The sequence below is a fragment of the Hibiscus syriacus genome, unplaced genomic scaffold, assembly GCF_006381635.1.
Source record: "Hibiscus syriacus cultivar Baekdansim isolate YM2019G1 unplaced genomic scaffold, ASM638163v2 tig00112231_pilon, whole genome shotgun sequence".
Taxonomy (NCBI): Eukaryota; Viridiplantae; Streptophyta; class Magnoliopsida; order Malvales; family Malvaceae; genus Hibiscus; species Hibiscus syriacus.
This window is the reverse complement of record NW_024063276.1, coordinates 592,793-615,181: the sequence shown is the minus strand read 5'-3', so window position 1 is coordinate 615,181 and position 22,389 is coordinate 592,793. Positions and strand designations below refer to the sequence as shown.

Genomic DNA, 22,389 nt, shown 5'->3' with positions numbered 1-22,389 from the left:
TATTTATAGTACTCTATCCAACGACTATAAACGACTAGTTTTTTCAAATTAAAAATAGTCATTGAAACTCGTCATACCGGCATTACGAGTTCCATTGAATTTAAAAAAATTTGACTGTTGGCCAACGGTCCCCCAACAATCGAAAATTAAATATTTTACACCTTTTGAAACTCGTCATGCCGGAATGACGAGTTCCATGACCATTAATATATATACACACACAGTGTTTTTTAAAATTCCTCTGGGATTACTTGAGTCTTTGAACCACATGGGCACCATAAGAGCCTATTGTAAATCCATACATTTAGTGCATTGATATAATTTTTTCATTAACGATTCGTATTTAATGAAAAGTAATTACATAAAAATTTTAGAATAACGACAAGTGTCTTATTTGCTAATCATTTTGAAGGTGTTTTAGAATTATTTCTTTCCATATAAGTACACCAAATAATTATTTATTTATATATATATATATATATATATTAAATTTTCAGTTGAATTAATATTGTGGATTAATTGAATACCAATTCAAATAGAAAATAATTAAAAAAACTATTATTTTAAATAATAAGTACTAATATTTACATAATAATATTCTTATTTTTATATTTTTATATAATTTTTAAATGAAGATAATTAAAAATTACAACATTAATAATGCAATATAAAATCAATGAATTTGTCTATCTTTTTTTAAAATTCACCTACGATATATTATTGAGTAAATTTTTAACAATAATATTTTTGTATAAAATGTTATTACACTTGTGTTAGAAAATATTTATAAATTTATTTTAATATAGTATGAGTGATTATAATATATTATATGTTCATAACATTTTCTTAATTATTAATAATGCACGTACACTCCACGGTCGAAGCAGGCTATGATGAGGGGTGTCATTTGACACTCCAAATTTTTTTGAATAAAAGTTTATTTATAAATTTAATATAAATTTTTTTAAAAATTAATATAATTTTTTAAAAAAATATTAGTACTCTTAAACATAAATGGACACTAAATTATTCATTTTCATCCACTTAAAAGATAATATAAAAATTATATAATTTCTAAATTTCACACTCCAAAATTATTTTTCTTACTCCACCTCTAATATATTCTATACACACAACTATTAAATTTAATACTTTAAAAAATAATATTTTCTTTAATTACCTATAATCTTGATAAATGTTATAATATATTATGTACTAGTTTTATTTTATAAATTGTACGACGCGGGTCACTTTGAGGCAACGTGGATGACAAACAAGGACCCCTGTAAATACTCTGCCAGTATGAGAAGTTCTTAATGTTAGTTGAGTTCTCAGTTCTCCAATGGATTGCCCTGCAATAATACCTTCAGCTTCGCCCAATTCAACCAGAACGTAATGAGTGGGGCTTCGACCATAATATAATCGACAAATCCAAGATGTACCCCTACAAATCCAAGATTGTTGAAAAGTCAGCAAAAGTGGCAGGCCACTTTGGTGCAAATGGGTGCTTTCGGTGCAAAATTAAAGGCATCGAAAATTAACAACATTTGTTGAATTTTGCTAAAGGGTAAATTACACAATTTAGTCATTGTACTTTAGGGTATTTATAAGATTAGTCCTTAAGCTTCAACTATAAATACCCTAGCTCATTTAGCTTCAAAACCATCCCAAAACATTCTAGCTTTCTTCCAATACTAGAGAATTTAGAGAGTTTCTTGAGAGTTGTTTTCTCCTTTTTATCAAGAGAGAAATATCATTGTTTTCTCATAGGTAGATCGAGAGAGGTTGTAATTCCTATTTTCTCATAGTGAAATTCTTCTACCGTTGCCTGTGGTTTTTACCCTATATTATTTAGGGGTTTTCCACGTAGATTTTGTGTGTCTTTTATCTTCATTTTTATTTTCTCAAATTATCAGTTGTGATTTTGCTCTATTCGATAGCCGTCTTCCGCAACAATTGGTATCTGAGCCAGATTTGAGTGTGTAATATCTGCTTATTGCCTTTCTGGTTGCCACCAAAAGGTGAATCCTCCAACATAAGAAAGTAAGAAGGTATTACCCATTCTTTGATGGTTCCAGAGAACTATTCACGATAGTGAAATAGTGGCAACTATCAGTGAAAGGTCGATAGATTTCACAGATAACAACAAATGGATCGAAATGGACGAGAATGCTATGGAAAACTTTCATCTAGCATTAGCAGATGAAGTATTATCAAGCATCGACGAGAAGAAGACAACTAAGGAGATATGAGATCATCTCACCAAATTGTACGAGGCTACATCGTTGCACAATAAAATTTTCCTTAAGAGGAAATTGTACACTCTCTAGATGCTAGAATCTACTTCAGTGACAGAGCACTTAAACACGCTAAACACTTTATTTTCTCAGCTTACATCCCTAAGATATAGAATAGGAGAACAAGAACGTGCTGAACTTCTACTTCAAAGTCTACCTGATTCGTATGATCAACTTATCATCAACTTGACAAACAGTAATGTCACCAGTCTAGTCTTCGATGACGTTGCAGCTGTTGTTCTACAAGAAGAAAATTGGCGCAAGAACAAGGAAGACAAACAAGTAAATCTACAACAAGCAGAAGCATTGACCACGATGAGAGGGAGATCAACAGAACGTAGCTAAAGCAGCAGTCACAAACATGGTAGATCGAAGTCGAGGAGCAAGAAGAATTTAAAGTGTTACAACTGTGGAAAGAATGGTCACTTAAACAAGGATTGTTGGAGTCTAAATAAAAACTCCATTCTATAAGGCAATATCGCAAACACTTCAGATGATGGAGATGCTCTATGCTGTGAAACATCAACCAGCGTGGAAGGTAGAAAGAGATATGCAGATATATGGCTTACTGATTCGGGAGCAACATATCACATGACCTCAAGAAGAGAATGATTCCATCATTATGAACTTGTCTCAAGAGGATCTGTGTATAGTTGCAATGATCATGCATTAGAGATCATTGGCATGGGAACCATCAAATTGAAGATATATGATGAAACAATTAAAGTTGTTCGAGATGTGCGATACGTGAAGGCCTGAAGAAAAATTTATTATCCTACAGATTGTTGGATAATGCAAGCAAGATTGAAACACGGAAATGAATCATGAAGGTGTTTCGTGGAGCGCTTGTGGTGCTGAAAGGTGAAAAGATAGCAGCAAACTTGTACATGCTGAAGGGAGAGACTATGCTAGAAGTAGAAGCCTCTGTTACCTCATGTAGTTCACATTCTGCAATATTATAGCATTAGAAACTTAGACACATGTCAGAACAAGGAATGAAAGTCCTTGTGGAGCAAAAGCTACTTCCAGACTTAACAAAGGTATCATTTCCTTTGTGTGAGCATTGCATAACAAGTAAGCAACACCAGTTACATCCCTAGGCGTAACAAAATACTTTGTCTCATTTATTGATGACTACTCCAAGAGATGTTGAGTGTACCCTAATAAGAAGAAGTTAGACGTACTTTCAACTTTTAAAAACTTCAAAGCGCGGGTAGAACTTGATTCTGGAAATAAGATCAAGTGTTTCAAAACAGATAATGGAGGAGAATACACAAGCGAAGAATTTGATGACTTTTGCAGGAAAGAAGGCATTAAAAGACAATTCACATTGGCGAACACTCCACAACAAAATGGAGTGGCAGAGCGGATGAACAGAACCTTATTAGAAAAAACAAGAGCAATAGTTGAGGGATGTAGGCCTAGAAAAATCATTTTGGGCAGAAGCAGTCAATACCGCATGTTATTTGGTGAATCGAGCTCCATCAACTGCAATAGAGCTGAAGACACTAATGGATATGTGGACTGGTAAACCAGCTGATTATTCAAACCTCCATGTATTTGAAAGTATAGTGTACGTGATGTACAACTCCCAAGAAATTTCAAAGCTGGATCCAAAATCCAAGAAATGTAAATTTTTGGGGTATGCTAATGATGTAAAGGGGTATCGTTTGTGGGATCCCACTGCCCGCAAAGTGATCATCAGCAGGGATATTATCTTTGTAGAAGATAAACTACAAAGAAAATAAGACGATGATAGCGCTGAAAAGTTAGAGACTACACAGATACATGTAGAAAAGGAGTTTGAACAAGGAGATTCTTCTGAAGCAGAACCAACACATGATGAACAAGAACCAGAGAGTTCTGAAGCTCCAACAACTCGTCAATCAGATCGTGTAAGAAAACGTCCCAATTGGTACTCAAATTATGTTATAGAAGGTAATATTGCATACTACCTTTTAACAGAGGACAGTGAGCCATCAACATACCAGGAGACAATAAACAACTCAGATGCTTCACTGTGGATGATGGCGATGCAAGAAGAAATTGAAGCCCTTCATAAAAATAATACATGGGACCTTGTGACACTACCACAAGGAAGGAACCCAATTGGTAACAAATGGGTCTTTAAAATCAAACGAAATGGTGACAATCAAGTGGAGAGGTATCGTGCAAGACTGGTGGTAAAAGGATATGCTCAAAAAGAAGGTATTGATTTTAATGAAATTTTTTCTCTTGTGGTTCGACTAAAAACAGTTCGAGTAGTCTTGGAAATGTGTGCTACATTGAACTTACATCTAGAGCAGCTAGATATTAAAACAACTTTTCTTCATGGAAATCTTGAAGAAGAGATTTATATGCTCCAGCCTGAAGGTTTTGAAGAAAAAGAAAAGAAGAACTTGGTTTACAGGTTAAACAAATCTCTTTACGGTCTAAAGCAGGCGCCGAGGTGTTGGTATAAGAGATTTGATTCCTTCATTATGTTCCTTGGATACAACAGACTTAATGCATACCCTTGTGCTTATTTCAAGAGGTTTGGTGATAACGATTTTGTTATATTGCTGTTGTATGTCGATGACATGTTCGTTGCAGGACCCAACAAAGATCATATTAAAGAATTGAAGGCACAACTGGCTAGGGAATTTGAAATGAAGGACTTGGGATAAGCAAACAAGATTCTAGGGATGCAAATTCACCAAGACATAAGTAATAGGAAGATTTGGCTATCACAAAAGAATTACTTGAAGAAGATATTGTCACGATTTAGCATGCAAGATTGTAAGCCAATTTCTACCCCTCTTCCTATTAACTTCAAATTATCCTCCAGTATGAGTCCTAGTAGTAAAGAATAGAGGATGGAGATGTCTCGAGTATCTTATGTATCAGCAGTGGGAAGTTTAATGTTCGCTATGATATACACAAGACCAGACATTGCACAAGCAATATGAGTGGTTAGTCGGTACATGGCAAATCCAGACAAAGAACATTGGAATACAGTAAAGAGGATCCTTAGATACATCAAAGGGACCTCCAATGTTGCATTATGTTACGGAGGATCAAACTTATTGATCAATGGGTATGTAGATTCTGACTATGCAAGGAATTTAGATAAAAGCAAATCTATTACATGATATGTGTTTAAAGTTGCTAGTGGAGCTGTAAGCTAGATTTCAAAATTGCAGTCAGTTGTGGCTACATCCACAACAGAAGAAGAATATGTAGCGGCTACACAAGCCAGTAAAGAAGCAATTTGGTTGAAGATGCTATTGGAGGAGCTTGAGCACAATCAAGAGTATGTCTCTCTGTTTTTTTACAGTCAAAGTGCCTTGCATCTAGCAAGGAATCCAACATTTCATTCAAGGAAAAAACACATACGAGTTCAATACCATTTCATTCGTGAAAAGGTGGAAGAAGGGACGGTATATATGCAGAAAATCCATACCAAAGACAACATAGCAGATTTTATGACGAAGGCGATCAACGCTGATAAATTTACTTGGTGTCGATCCTCTTGTGGCCTGTCAGAAACGTAAGCAACATGATGGTACAAGGTAGAAAGAATAGTGTCAAGATATTATTGTTCCAATCAAATCTTCAAGTGGGAGATTGTTGAAAAGTCAGCAAAAGTGGCTGGCCACTTTGGTGCAAATGGGTGCTTTCGGTGCAAAATTAATGGCACCGAAAATTAGCAGCATTTGTTGAATTTTGCTAAAGGGTAAATTACACAATTTAGTCATTATACTTTATGATATTTATAAGATTAGTCCTTAAGCTTCAACTATAAATACCCTAGCTCATTTAGCTTCAAAACCATCCCAAAGCATTCTAGCTTTCTTCTAATACTAGAGAATTTAGAGAGTTTCTTGAGAGTTGTTTTCTCCTTTTTATCAAGAGAGAAATATCATTGTTTTCTCCTTGGTAGATCGAGAGAGGTTGTAATTCCTATTTTCTCATAATGAAATTCTTCTACCGTTGCCCGTGGTTTTTACCCTATATTATTTAGGAGTTTTCCACGTAGATTTTGTGTGTCTTTTATCTTCATTTTTATTTTCTCAAATTATCAGTTGTGATTTTGCTCTATTCGATAGCCGTCTTCCGCAATAGTAAGAGGTGTTCGAATAGATATTGAGTGTGTTCAGAAGGCTCTGAATCGATCGACAAGCCATGTAAAAACCCTTTTAATGGAAAAATAAAATTTAATGAGGTTTTGGTTCATCCTACACGCACACGTCACAGGCATCCTGCTTTTTTATGTTATATGGATTTGTATGTAATTAATGAGAGGGAAGATTTTATACATAAGGTGATTATTCCACCAAAAAGTTTTCTTTTAATTCAAAACGATCAATATGTAGAATCAGAACAAGTGATTGTTGAGATTCGTGCGGGAATACACACTTTAAATTTTAAAGAGAGGGTTCGAAATCATATTTGTTCTGACCTCAGTTCACGGTAGGGATGGCAATGGGTCGGGTCGGGTTTTTGGGCCACCCGACCCGACCCGAGAAGAAAGGGTTTTTCACCCGTGATCTGATCCGACCCGACGAAATTAAGGTTTCACCCGACTCGACCCGACCCGAATATATGACTTAGAAACCCGACCCGACCCGAAATAATAATAAAAAAAATTTTTATTCAATGAAAAGAGTGACTTAATTAAAAAAAATTATATATGGAGGGACATTATTGTAATTATCTCTAAATATATAGGATAAAATTATATATATTTTTCGGGTCGGGTCGGGTCGGATTTTTTTCACCCTAAACCCGACCCGACCCGAACTCAAATTTTTTTTAAAAAATCTGACCCGATCGAGTCAAAACCCGTTGGATTCGGGTTGAGTTGCCATCCCTAGTTCACAGTGTTACTAATCCCTCCAAATAACTCCATCTTCGTCTCAACTTTTCGTTACTATTCCTTTTCCTCTCTCTCTTTGTTTTCTTTCTCATGCTTCCCATTTCTTTCTCTACGCTCTCTCCTCCTTTCTCTACCATGGTTCCACGCCCTCACCATGCCTGCTCTGTCCGGTTTCTTCAGGTTGCCATTCATCCTCTTTAACAAAGCATATCTTGCAACAATGGTGTCATCATAATCTTCATTTTATGTATTTTAATCACGGCTGACAACATCAACGAAGACACCCCAATTCCCAACGCCATAGAATGCTACGCTTGCACTCAAGTGGGACTCCCGATTTTCCACTCCACCAGCTGCGACCAAGCTCACTCGCCCCAGTGGGAAGCCTGCGCTGGCACTTCCCTCGTTCCGCTACGCGTTAGAACTTGCCCGCAGAAGAACCCGGTTCAAACCTCCGCTCGGCAACCGTCTTGTCCGTCTTTCGGCGGACGGAGACGGCTGCTCGACCCGAGGAGCAAGCGGGTACAGAAATGGAATTGGGCATTTCTGCTGGATCGCGCAATGGCCTTAGCTATTGACCCTCTTTTCTTCTATGCCTTGTCAATAGGCAGAGGTGGGTCGGTTTGTTTGAATATGGACGGTGGGCTTGCCGTCATCGTTACCGTCCTCCGGACGTGTGTGGATGCCGTGCATCTGTTTCACGTATGGCTTCAGTTCAGACTGGCGTACGTGTCGAGGGAGTCCCTCGTCGTCGGATGTGGGAAACTAGTCTGGAACCCACGTGCCGTTGCTTCTCATTATGTTCGTTCCGTTAAAGGTTTCTGGTTTGATGCCTTTGTAATTCTCCCAGTTCCTCAGGTATATTTAAATAACATGTATATTTACCATCTTTAAGATTTTATAACAAAAGTTGGGGCATATAATGATTTCTTTTGCAGGCAGTGTTCTGGTTGGTTGTACCAAAACTAATCGAGGAAGAACAAATCAGGGATATAGCCACTATACTCATATTGATCTTCTTGTTCCAATTCCAGCCAAAGGTTTACCACAGCATCTCCTTGATGAGAAGGATGCAAAAGGTCACTGGATTATATCTTTGGCACCATTTGGTGGGGTTTTGGCCTTAATCTCATTGCCTACTTCATTGCTTCTCATGTAAAGTCTTCCCTATAAACTTTATTTTTTTATTAGGAATGATCATAGATATCATTTTACCTTTAGAGATGCTCTTCGGAAATCTTCAATCATTCATCAGATCGAATTCGTTGAAATTACTAACACTTCGTCAACTAAAGTTTCTAAATATGTCTCCGCCTACGAGAGCCTCCAATAAGTATATATCCTTCATATACAGGCTTCCTAGTCAACTACATAAAGAAACGAGACCTTTGATATGTTCACATGACTTACCAGAATGCAATCCAATGAGTAATAACCATATCTTTCTAACCCGACGGTCTACAAATAGTCATAATAAACCTAGGACCATCATACCCACTAAAAATCACTAAAAATCATTATAAATACCTTTAACCAAGATTGATAAAAGTGACTAGAACCTCCCTTATATCTATACTATCTTATTTTTTTATGATCAGTTCTCTTTCAAAAAAAAAAAAAATCAATCAATGTCATCCTCTCATCATTGATATTGATGACTTTTTATCTAAATCAGAAGAGATGAATTATCGACAACCGATAAACCCTACTTGTTCTCATGAACCGATATAATAGATTTAGATATTCAATGATATTTGAATTTTTTTAGATTTTATAATTGCAATTCAATTCATATATGTGGATATATGTGCATTGGCGTATTCCAGGGTTGCGGGAGGGTGCTGGTATGACCTGACAATGCAGCGGATAGCGTCGTGTCTCCGGCAGCAATGTGCGAGAAATGAGCAGTACGGGAAACTATCTTTGTCTTGGTGGTGCTGGTGGTGATTCTACAAAAATCACTGGAAAGCCTTTGTGCTTCGAAGTCAAAGGATCATTCGGTTATGGGATTTATCAGTGGGCTCTTCCTGTTGTTTCTAGCAACTCGGTTGCTGTCAAGATCCTTTATCCCATATTTTGGGGCTTAATGACTCTCAGGTAAACCTCATAAACCCTTACAGACCATTTATTAGCATTTCTTAAACATCATATTTTCAATTTGCAGCACCTTTGGAAATATTCTCGAGCCAACAAGTCACTGGTTAGAAGTGGTTTTCTGTATGTGCTTAGTGCTGGCTTGTTTGCTGCTCTTCACTTTGCTCATCGGAAACATCCAGGTGACTAGAAACTCATTTACCTTCTTTGAATAAGCAACTTAACTGAGAATAGATTGTTTTTTTGGTTTAGGTTTTCTTGCTTGCTGTAATGGCGAAGAAGAGACAAATGCAGCTGAGATTTCGAGACATGGAATAGTGGATGAAGCGTCGGCAGTTGCCGTCGCGTTTGAGACAAATAGTTCAGTGTTTCGAACGACAGAGATGGGCAACTTTGGGGGGAGAAGATGAGATGAAATTGATTAAAGATTTGCCCGAGGGCCTCCGGAGGGACATCAAGCGTTACCTTTGTCTTGACCTCATAAAAAAGGTGCACAACATTTGAAATACTCTATTAATAAATCGAATATGAATGATTAAAAAAAATATTTACTTATTTAGGTTTAGGATATGTTATTTATTAATATGGGATGATTACAAGTATGTATTTATTCAAAATATTTCTTAATCAATAATAACACGCACACATTTTGCTGCGCAACAGCTCGAATTCAAATTTTTTAAGTGAAATAATATTCTCATTCTCTTTAGCGACTACAAAATTATGATGAGTTCGATTTAGATAAAATTTTAAATACAAAAAATATCAATATTATGCAATCGGTATCAGATTGATATTAGTCTTTTACGCTCATTTTTAAATAATAACTAGACTTTTTTTATTACTTTAATAATTAATTTATTCAAATAATAATATCTTTTAATTTTAATAAATCCTGACGCGTAATCAGGATAATATTTTTCTCAGCACTCTTCTTTCTTTAAGTTATTCTTAGATGATGGAAAATATATATATGAAGAGAAAATTTCTATCTTTACTAACTATGATATTCCTTTGTAAGGCGAGGGAAGAAAATTAAAACCCTAATGACTTTAAGACTTAAATAATAATCACATTGAGTAATTTAAGTTCATCCCATAAATATAACATATTAAAATAATTTAATATTCTCTTACTTGACTTATATGATTGAAGAATCGGTCATTGATCTGTAGCATAGTAATGTGTTTTCATGAAAAAGTAGAAGATGGTAGAGTGGTGAGGAAATTCTGGAGTCCTTTCTCATTCTCAATTAAGAGGATTTTATAACGTTTTTAGTATTGTTGTTATGAGTAGGGTCATGCCGATTATTTGTAGGTTGATAAATTAGGTTAGCGGTGAATTCAGTAATTTAAAAATAGGGTTCAAAATTTTAGTATTATTTTCTTAAATGTAATGAATATGCAAAAAAATATTTTATTTTTTTCATTTTTCCTTAACATATTAAATTAAATTTCACATTTGTCCTAAATAATGGGATGCACTTAATCCCTTGAGAGACTTAGTGCATCCGCCCTTGATTAGGTCGATATAACTTATGTGGTGAGTTTGTTGATGAATCTTGGAAAATCATGTGAGGTTTAGTAGAGATTTTGTTACAAAATTATGATTTCTTGAGGGAAAAAGGTTTTAGCTTTGAGTTCGAATGCCCGTGTTCGGAAAAGCCCTTTTAAGGCCTTTGTTGTTAATATGTTTTATGGAGGTCTTGATATCCGATGGTGATACAATATAAATCAATGGTTGTAATAATTACTCATGTTTAATAATTATTATTTGGTTAAATTAATTAACTTAGTTTTCTAAAGTTTAGACTACACATCCTTAATAAACTCTAAAATCTTTAAAATTTAAATTTAAATTCTAAATTTTAAATAATAAAAACTTAAACTCTAATTAGATAGGATATGACATTTAAATAGATAAGATTGTGTAGTTTAAATTTTATTTTTGTCATGTACCAACTTATATGAATTATATTAGAATAATTTAGAGTAAATTATTCAAATGACTATTTAATTATAAGATTAGTGTCCAAATGGCAATCATATTTTCAATTTTAGCAATATGACCACATAACTATTTAAGTGTAAAAACAGACGGCGTAGATGATATGTCTGTTATTTACTAACGGGGGATCAAATGTCCAAACCAGCTACACCATCTGTTTTAGCAACAAGTTGTTACTTTGAAACCACTTAGATAGTTATGTGATTATATTGCCAAAATTGAAAGTATTGTTGTCATATCGACACCAACCTCATATTTAAGTGGTCACTTGAGTAGTTTACCCAATAATTTAACAGCTTTTCCAACTAGTCCAAATCAATCTTAACTTGTTCCTTTTAGGTTCCTTTGTTCCAAAATTTGGATGATCTTATTCTTGATAACATATGCGACCGAGTTAAGCCGCTTGTCTTCTCTAAAGATGAAAAGGTACAACAATATCACAGTAGTGTCTCTTTTGAGTTATACAAAGTTTTTTAAGCCTGTTGATGTTCCCATGAAATAGCTATTTAGAGGAGATCCAGTGCGAAGAATGGTGTTCGTAGTTCACGGACGCATTCAACGTACCCAAAGCCTGAGCAAAGGCATGGTTGCCACAAGTATCATCAAACAAGGTGGCTTTTTAGGCGATGAGCTGCTCTCGTGGTTCTTTCGCCGACATAGTACAAAATAGCGGTTGTGGCATCTGTCGCGGTTGCGGATGCTGCGGACGTTACGTAACGTGTCACGGGCGGTTGCGGTGCGTTAATATTGCATCGCGGTGACCTTCAAAACCGTTACGATGTAGCCGTTAGATTGCGTTGCGGCTGCAATTTAATACCATGTTCGCCAACCATTTATCGACCGTCTTCTGGTCTCGTCTGCAACATTCATTTGCATCGAATAGGTCGAAGCATTTGGTCTTGATTCAGACCATCTCAGATGCATCACATATAATTTCAGTAACAAATTTGCTAACGAAAGGCTTAAGAGAACTGCGAGATATTGTTCATCTAATTGGCGAACATGGGCTACTGTGAACATACAACTCACCTGGCGGCGTTACTGGATGAGGGATAGAGGTCAGTTGATTTCCGCGGTGGAGCACGGAAGCAGCAGTGACCACCGGTTGCTGCAATATGCTGCAATGTTCATGTCAATCAAATTACATGATCATCTAGAATAAAAAAGCAGCTGCCGTTCTTGCTTTCAAAGTGTTTATCGGGAAATTGGAACATTGTACTTGCTCGTACAATATGAGAATCGGATCGAATGCTAGTCCGATTGCTTCAAGTATTTGTATTAAACACTCAAGTGTAATGCATACAAGGACATAAATACAAAATTATCGCCATAATTTTCTATTTGTTTTATAATTTAGATATTTCTATATTCTTTATTAATAATCTAATTTTACGTCATAAAATTTTATAATTTTACACTTTTAAATTTTTAACAAAAATTCTTAAATTAATCTCCTAACAAAATTATGTAACATCCCTGCTCCTAAGTAAAATGTGAATCATAAATTTATTCCATTCTTCTGTTATTAAGCTTCCCAGTTCCTTGATAATCACTTTATAGTCTTTGATTTAAACTTATCGTCACACCTGTAATTTGTTTTTTAATAGTCTGGAGTTATTATAAGGTAGTATTTATTCAAAAAATTTCTTAACCGATTAACAATGTATATACACCTTGTAGATGTAATTGTTCAAACTCAAACCATCTAGAGAAATAATATTCTTTCTCACCACTAAAACTATTTGATGAATTAATACCCTTAAAATGTGTTCAAAGCATTTCTTTTCAGAAAATGTAAGTTGAATTTATAACATTAATGGGACATAGGGAACAAAAACGTTGGGGTGATTCTTATGTGTGATAATCTAATTTAAAGTTAAAAATCAGTTATTTTGGGTTGCAATTGAAATGTGATAAAAATCATAACATTTTAGGTTGAGTGCAACCTTGGAGCCCAAAACCTTTTCCAGTCCCCTCTTCCAAAAGTTTGTCTCACCATCATCTTGGTGTAGTTGGATAGCTTGGGGAATGAATTTTCTTCCTTCGGCAATGTGGGTTGCATTAATGAATTACATGGCCCTAAAAAACACTCTAAGGCGTCTTCATTTGTATCAATGTATAGAGCACCAGTTGTCATGGAAGCAATAATCTCTTCTTTGATTCCAAGGCTAATTAGTTGTCCATCAATGACCAATTTCAAATTTTGGTGTAGAGATGAAGGGACCGCCCATGCAGAATGGATCCATGGTATCCCGAGGAAGCAATTATTGGTCGAGTGGATGTCCATTACAATAAAATCAATGTTGTAAACTGTGGACCTAATCAACAATGGTACCTCAATTTTTCCCATCATATCTTTTTGTGTTCCATCAAATGCTCTAATGACATTATGGTAATCCTTAATGTGTGAGTTATCTATCGGCAATCTTTGCAGAGTGGTTAAGGGCATCACATTTTATGTTGACCCATTTTCTATTAGGACCCCTGGAAGGACATGGCCATGACAATGGGTTTTGATATTGAAATCTTTTATAGACCCCATTCCACCTTCTAGGATCCCCTCATCAGTGAACATGATGTAATTGTCAATAGCTATATGCCCCACAAATCGATCAAGCTTGCTTATGGATATATCTTCAGGGATAAACATCTGTGATGTGATCCTGGCTATGCGTCTTACATCATTTTCTGCAATCTCCTTGAGACCGTTTGATCGAGGCAAGTTGTTTGCATTCGAGAAGCTTCTAGAAGCTTATTCGAGCTTAATCTGGGAATTTCAAACCAAGTTTAGATTTTAGGAATCCTTTTTCAATCCAAAAGAAGAACCTCCACCATCATACTCAAAGATGGAACGTGAAGAATGAACAACCAAGTTTAAGGGAGGATTTCATCGTTTTACTTGTGCATGAATTTGCATAAAAATTTAAAAGTTTGCATAACATTCATTGCATTTAAAGCATCTAGTTCATTTAGGGAAGTAGTTCAGTTATGCATATTTAGGTCATTTAGTAAGCTACTTCATTCATGCATCTAGTTCATTGAATAAAGTTAGTTCATTAAATAATGTTAGTTCATTAATCAAACTAACTCTTAATTATCCCATGCATATTTACATGTTATGATTGAATAAAGTTTATCTTTGTGTTTAGGTGCAAGAGGGAAGCTGAATAGTCTCATCAGATGCAAGAATATCAATCAGAATGTATTCTAATTATTTATATGATACATACATTTTTGGGTCCAAAAACCAATTGGCCATTTTTCCTCTATCTCTTAGCCTCCCAACGCCTTTTGAATCATCTCAATCTGATATCGGGAGCTTGAGATATGATCGAATTACCAAAGAAAGTGCAGGGTGGAATTTTCATTATGGGAATTTCATGCATGGATGATTTGGATGAGTTTGAGCCAAAGAAGAGTCCTTTCATCTTCTACCAAGAAACAAGCAAATGAAGGCTATCTTAATGCTTCTATTCAAAGCAATTCAAGGATTAATTCTTTTCATCTTTTCAAGGCTGTTCATACTCTTGGGGAGACAATGCATTCAATCCTTCATAATTCACTTATTCAAGTCTTACTTATCATTCTTTGAAGGCTATTCACGTACTACCAAGGAAAAAGCAATGAAGGCTGATTTTATTTCATTTAAATTCCAAATTAAGCGATAAAATCAGCAAGGAATATGAAGAGACAAGCTGATTTGGACATGTAGGATGTCCACATTTCCTCTTTTCTTCCATTTGCAAGCAAAGCAAGGCAGCCCAAGAGTCACCCCTGTTTTTTGGACGAATTTAAGGCTAGAATTATCTAAAATTAAAGCTTAATTCTTCCATTTTCAATCTACATGGTCAGCCATCAAAGGATAAGAAGAATGACAAGTCATTTAATTGAATTCAATTGTATTTAGGTGATTGTTTATTTTAATTGTAAAAACTCTTCATATGGTGTTTATCAACACTATAAATAGGCACCTCCATGGCATTTGTATTAAGAAATTTTTGCATAATATACTCTTTGAAAGGTTACTTTCATTTTAGTTCTTCGATTAGAACTCTATCGTTTTCTTGTCAGTCTTGAAGCCTTTCTCCATTTCATTTTTTTATAATGTTGGTTCCTAGTTCACCTATAGCTAGTGGGTCACGTTCCACCCTCTATCACTTCGATCCCATCTTTGTATATTGTTGGTTCCTAGCACCATATAGCTAGCGGGTCACAATCCATACTTTTTATTTTATCATTCATCTCTCATGCCATAACATCTTTTACTTTCACCATACTTCCATTCTTTCCACACTATAAATTATTATCACCACTACATTTTCCCCACTTTCCTTCATTTTATTAAACCACAACAACCATCACTCTTCCATCACCTTCAAACCACTTTATCATAACCTATAACCTTTTATTTTCAGTTTACTTATATCAATTTCTTTCTTGTAACGTTGTTTGTGTATTTTCAGTCTTCAATCAAAGCACTGCAAAATTCTTACTAGAATCACAATAGAACAACATCGTATATGACTCGGAACACATAATTGAGTTCATATCATTTGGTATCAAAGTGAGCCGATTCAGTAAGCGTATTATTTTTCTCTCTCTCAGGTTATTGAAAAATAAAGCAAAAAAATAAAAAAATCGAAAAAAAAGAAAAGAAAGAAAAGAAAAAGTTAAAGCGTAACAAGCACATAGATTGTCATAATGTCGGTACCAACATTGGAGGTTCGAATTACACGCACAGTTGGTATGACAATTGCAGTCTTCGATTTGTTCTGGAAAGGCAACGTGGTGATGATGCCACGACTGTAAATGTAGAAATGGATTCATCTCTAGACGAAGAACAATAAATCTATTTTTTAGAGATCAAGAGCCTTCACGATTCTAAGTTCTTCATCCCTCGATTCACCCCCAGAACAAACTAGAATAAGGCCATAAACATATATGGCAAGAATTTGAACTCTACCGAATGCTTGCTTCAAACAATATAGGTCAAAGTCCAAATTTGTTCCACTAAAAAAATAAACATGCCCTCTCTGTATAAAGCTTCAGGATTGTTAGCATGAAGGCATATTTGGTGAGCCACCTTCTCGTGTTGATCCCATGACATGGTGGTAATATTATTCATGGAAACATTTCAAAAAATGTAATCAAGATCGGTAGCTTCAAGAAAACTCTTGTAACTTAACTACGTGTTGACGAAATCGAGGATGGAGTTAGAAGCAACATGAAGTAGAATTTTTGTTAAGACTTCTACCGGGAATTTAACAATATTAAAAAAACATTTTTTAACATTTTGCTTTAAAATTGGTTTGGGAAACCTTCTAAAATGGGTCCCCATTTATAACAAGACTCGCACCTGTCCCGAAGTGAGGTTTTGACAGACCTTGCTTTTCCTAGGACGTGAAGTATCTTTGGAAAGGCGCAATGCTTTAAATCGAATAAAATCCAACGGTTCAGAAGAAACTCGTGATCCATAAGACACGAGGTATTAATTATTTTCCCCCTAAAATCAATAAATTTGTACCAAATATAGAGTTATTATTTTTAAAAACCTTGAAGTTAAAAAATGAGTTGATAGAAGTTTTCATTGAGTAATCTGGGATGTTAAACGAAATATCTGTGAAAATGTTTGAGGTTACAAGCGTAGTTTTGTGATTTATATTAAAATTGAAACTGTTATGAACACATATGTAAATAACTTAAGCGGTTTTTACTTCTTAATTTTAACGCACAATAGGGGAAATGAGAAATAAATGTCGCCTTCCACAATAAACGAATATCGTTGTGCCAGATAAATGCAAAGGAAAACTTCGTCATATTTTTTCGTGCAGTTGGTATTGAGAGAAAGGAAAAAGCTCAGAAGGGTTTCTCAAAAGGTGTTTGCGTGGACCTAATTCTTGGAGGAAGAGCCTTAACATTGTTCTTGGTACCTTCGGTACAAAATGTAAAGGAAAAAACACAACACTATTTCAAGAAGTATACAAATGAAATCTAAATCCCACCAAAAGAGTATGCATTTTTCAAACTAGAAGTTTTTTTAGCAGGTTTCGCGGAGATGGTTTTGTTCGGTGGAACAAGAGGAATTTAAATAGGTAATAGTCAGGTATATCTATTGTTGGGATTCAGGAATATTATAAAAAACTCAAGTAGTACAAGACATGAGGTACACGTCAAACCACCATATCAAATCAGATGCTTTCATGTCAGAAATATCAGGAACTCGTGTTTTGAAAAACATGAGGCTCTTGCCACATCAAGTCAAGTCAGGAATATTGTCTGTAGGCCCCCAAGTCCCTTCCACATCTCGTCAACCAACTATTCTATAAAAAATGAGACTTTCATTCCAATTCGTATTTCAAGCAAATAGTGGCGAAGTAGCAAACTATACACACAAAAGTTAAAGTAAAGAAAGAAATTGATCAGCAGGCTCAATCTCACTCGTAAGTTTATTTGACGCATCTCGATTATTATATACTTTGAAGGCATTGTCATTTCGTGCATATATTGATCTTCTCTTTCCATGATCATATATATATTTAGAACATGTCGATGAGAGGAATTGTTATTGCTTTGGTATACTATAATGGCAAAATTATGCACAATGATTCTCTTGGCATCATCTTTTAGTCTACACATACTGTGACGATGACCTTGTCGAAGAAATTATGCCATAAGAAGTTGATGAAAGAAATCAATAATGTTGTTGCACATGGTTGTGGGAAAAAACTGAGCACGTTGAAGTATCAACTATCGATGTCATTAGAACCACTAATATACTCAATATGCAACATTGATGATGATGGTGATGTGGACATGATGATCGATTGTCACATGCAATATTCATTAAGAGGGACACTTGATCTATTTACAGATTTCTCATACGATAATAATGATATTGTTGTCCAAAATTGGAGATGGACTGATTTTGACTTCGATCTTAATGTCCATTGTCTGACAGCTAATTTAAGTAGCGACTTAAACTTATTGAGTGTTACTTCTTGGGGCAATGACATTCGTGAATCATCTTCTTCAATGCCAAGGCGTTCTTGTGTAGCTAGCTTGGACTTTGACTTGAATTTGCAACCTAAAATGTACAATCTATACAACATTGGTATGGGTGCATCATCTTGTCATTGGGAAATGAGGTTGCAAGAAGATGAAGCGTTTAACCCATTTGAAGATTTGCCAATATCTATGGGGAGACATTTTTGTGTTGGTTCCATCGACTTTGATCTTTGTAGTATGATTCATGAGCGATCTCGTGATCGACATACAGGTGCTACTCATGTTCTCCCCTTAATCGATAATGCTGAACTATTCTGGTTTGATGGGGATACTTCCAACGAAGAACCATAAAAGGAGATAGGCCCAGATGGTGACAATGAGGGCCCTTTCAATGAAGAACCAGATGACCTTGATATGCCAGATGGAGCAAATAATGATGACATTCCACATGTCGTGCTTCTTGTTTCTTATTACCGACCACCATTCCACTTCACAACAGTTGAGATGGAACCTTTAAACACTTACAACTTTTCGGAATTCCCTGCAGCTTGAGCAATACAACGAACATGGAGATGGTGAGCTCTATGCTGGAATGACATTCAAAACAAAAGAACTCATCGTGGCTGCATTTAAGAACTAAAATATACATCGATCGGTTACGTCAACTATGAAAAAAATACTCAGATAAGTACATCTTTGAATGTGTCCATAAGTCCAACGAATATAATTGGAAGGTTCATGTATCATGCTTAAAGAGGCTAAACAACCTATGGAAGCTAACAATATACGAACAACCTCATACATACACCGCCAACAAGCTCACTCGGGATCATCCAAACTTAGATGTTCACATGTTTGTGATGTCTTCATACCACTGGTCAAAGTAAATCCACACATTATGGTTTCCAGTTGTATTGTTGTAATCACATCTCAGTATGACTACACTGTTAACTACCATAAAGCATGGTATGTTAGGTATCATTCTCAACAAAAAGTGCATGGCCAATGGGAAAAATCGTACAAAGAGTTGTAACCATGGCTGAAACCAATGAATAAATACATATCGGGCACAGTAGTCAAACTAGAAACTGTGCTGCCGTATGAAAACGACTTTTTCGTACAAGGTACGTGCCAAATTCACATGCTATTTTGGACATTTTCGCAATGTGTTAATTCATTGCAGCAATGTAAACCGATGGTTTAGATCAATGACACTTGGTTGTACTTAAGATATACACAAATATTTTTGTTGGTAGTGGCATAGGACGGCAATAGGAAAACAATTCTTATCACATTTACGATAGTCAAAAAGGAAGATATAGATTGTTGGGCATTCTTCTTCAAGTACTTGTACATATATGTTCTATCACATGTCTTGTGAGAGCATCCTACTGGGATATGTTTTATTTCTGACATAGGCGCAGGGATCGGATATGCAATCGAGTGTATGGAATCGTCTTGACAGCCTCCCCGTATTTATCATCGGTCCTGTTTACGCCACATTGTCGTAAATTATTTAAAGAAATTTAGAAACGAAGATGAAAGTGTAATGGTTCTTCGAATGGGTACACCTTTCAGTTTATTTGGATTCATATATTTTGTCATTTATTAATTATAGTTAATTGTTACATTTTCAATGGGTAGGCCACTGGCATTCTGCACGTGAGGTTAGCGAGTTGTTTGGAGAATTGAGACACGAGAATCAGGAAGGATACAACTACCTTGCTAAAATCTCGAGGGAGAAATGGATTCGGCCATTTGATGGGGACATACGATATGGTCACATGACAACGAACTTGGCTGAGGCAATCAATTAATCACTGAAGAGAGTGCAACATTTTCCTATCACTTCCGTTGTCAAAGCGACATATTATTGTTTGGTAACCATGTTTGCAACCTAGGGAAGACAAGCATATGAGTGGATTGCAAGTGGTCATATAATCCACCCAGACCTCCATAAAAAATTGTAAACCTTTTTACAGCACTAAAACGCGATGAGTGTGACATGTATCTCTCACGAACAAAATCAATTATGTGTTTGAAATATTCAGCCCATTCGAAGGCATACAACACAACGCATGCACCGTCAATCTATGTGACATAACTTGTGACTGCGGAGTATTCCAAACATTCAAATATTCATGTGCGCATGTAATTGTCACTTGTTCTTCTGTAAGGATTGACTACGTGCAGTTCGTTGATCACATGTACTTACTGGAAACCATATCTAATGTGTACATGTACGAGTTTCCTCAAATTGGAAATGAAAGAGATCTGGATACGATTGATGATGAACCTACAATACTTCCAGATTTCGTACTACAATGCCAAAAAAGGGCCATCCACGCTCAACGAGGATTTATTGTGAGGAATATCTGGTCGACCATCGAGAAAGAATCGGACAACTGAAGCCTTGTAGTATTTGTAGGAATCTCGGACACTCGAAAAACAAATGTCCTAATCGATCACGCCGTAATCTCGATTATTTTGTTAGCATCTTCTTCATGCGAAAAAACCAAGCTTTAGAACCATTTTGAACGCGATTTTTACCCCGATCACAATGTCTCGTGTATGCTGATATTACTCTCAATCAAAAAATTAGTTACAATACTACAACTCTGCTCTTAGAAATTATGCAATTTTTTAGATTAACTACCAGAAACCCCCCGAATATGCCTACCCAACCATTTTTCCATTTCCTTTATGCACAAAACAAGCTTTGGAACCATTTTCACCTCAATTTTGAACATGCTTACGATATTTCATGTCTTTATATTTGTCTTAACTGAAGGAAAAATTCGAATATTACGCCTCTAATCTTTTACTATCCAAAATTTTGAAATTAAATACCCAAACATGCGTATCAACACATGGGATTTGTGCTTGAAAACAAAGACCTCACATTTTGGAAAACGTGAGGTACCTTGAATACCGCTCGTGATAAATTTCTCGATACGATTCATTTTCTCATAAACCTCACTTTACGCAAAACGCGATGTATTAAATTCTAATATTAAATTACGTCATCTAAAAAGGTTGTCCACGTCGGACGTTCCTCACGCCTTGTGGATTGCGAGACACATTCTCGCGCTGGATAAGACACGAGATAATCCTACATATGTAATTTGGTAGTATTTTTCTAACAAATTATTTAAGGGATTATTGTTCAAAAAATAATTAATGATGGTTTTTAATATAATATTGTCGACATAAAGAAAGTGTGCATCGAGTAAATAATTGACATAGAAAATAGATAACAATACATAAATAATTAAAATTAACTTCTCTTCTCATCGATTCGGATGTAAAACTGATAGTACTTGAAAAAACATGCAAATCACCCATATTTGAGGTTGACTTTGTCCCCAAGTTAAGCATGTCATCATTGTTGTCGATGCATCTTATTGTAGTTGCATTGCATTTCATGATAGTTGTCGACGCATCACATATTGCATAATAACTTAACTTTCTCTGTTGTACTTTAAAAGGCTGCAAAGCCTATATTTGATGTCGTTGCGTTAGTCTGTGAAGGAAACATGATTGTTATTTCATGGTGCTGGTACTAGGATATTGCCGCAATACATCAGACTAGGACATATTCTAGAAGAAATTTTGTTTTGATGAGTTATCCCTCAATCATGAGAACAAACTCACGGACGTCACACAATTGACGTGAAGGATCTCTAACCTTTTGGAGATCCTTTAAAAAGACCAAGGATGAATCAAGTGGCATTTCTAAGATTTTCTACTCTACTTTTCTACTCTCTATCATCTTCTATCTTTTCTCCAAGAAATCAAGGATGCCATGACCATGGAGCACTAAACCCCTGAGCATTCAAGGATTGACCGACGCCGGAGCTGATCGTGGGAGTGGCAGTGTAGCACCGAGCAAGTAAGGATTGAATTGAGCCTCGACAATAGGGATATTTTCTAGCTTGATTTAGTTCTATGCTTGGACTTTTTTTGATTACAGTTAAGTTACATACTTCGGATTCTGCTATCTATAAAATCTTCATTTGTTTTTGTTTAATCTGTTGGCTTGATGGTAATATACATGGAAGTGTTATTGCGGTGGCAACTCTAGTCACAATCTTTATTGGCAGAAGTCACTTAGCGTCATAATGGAAG

At 35.6% G+C, this 22,389-nt stretch overlaps 1 pseudogene; it reads left to right on the top strand.

Annotated features, from left to right (window-relative positions):
• The first annotated feature begins 7,290 nt into the window (after positions 1–7,290).
• LOC120176204 lies at positions 7,291–12,421 on the top strand (annotated as a pseudogene).
• The last annotated feature ends 9,968 nt before the right edge of the window (positions 12,422–22,389 follow it).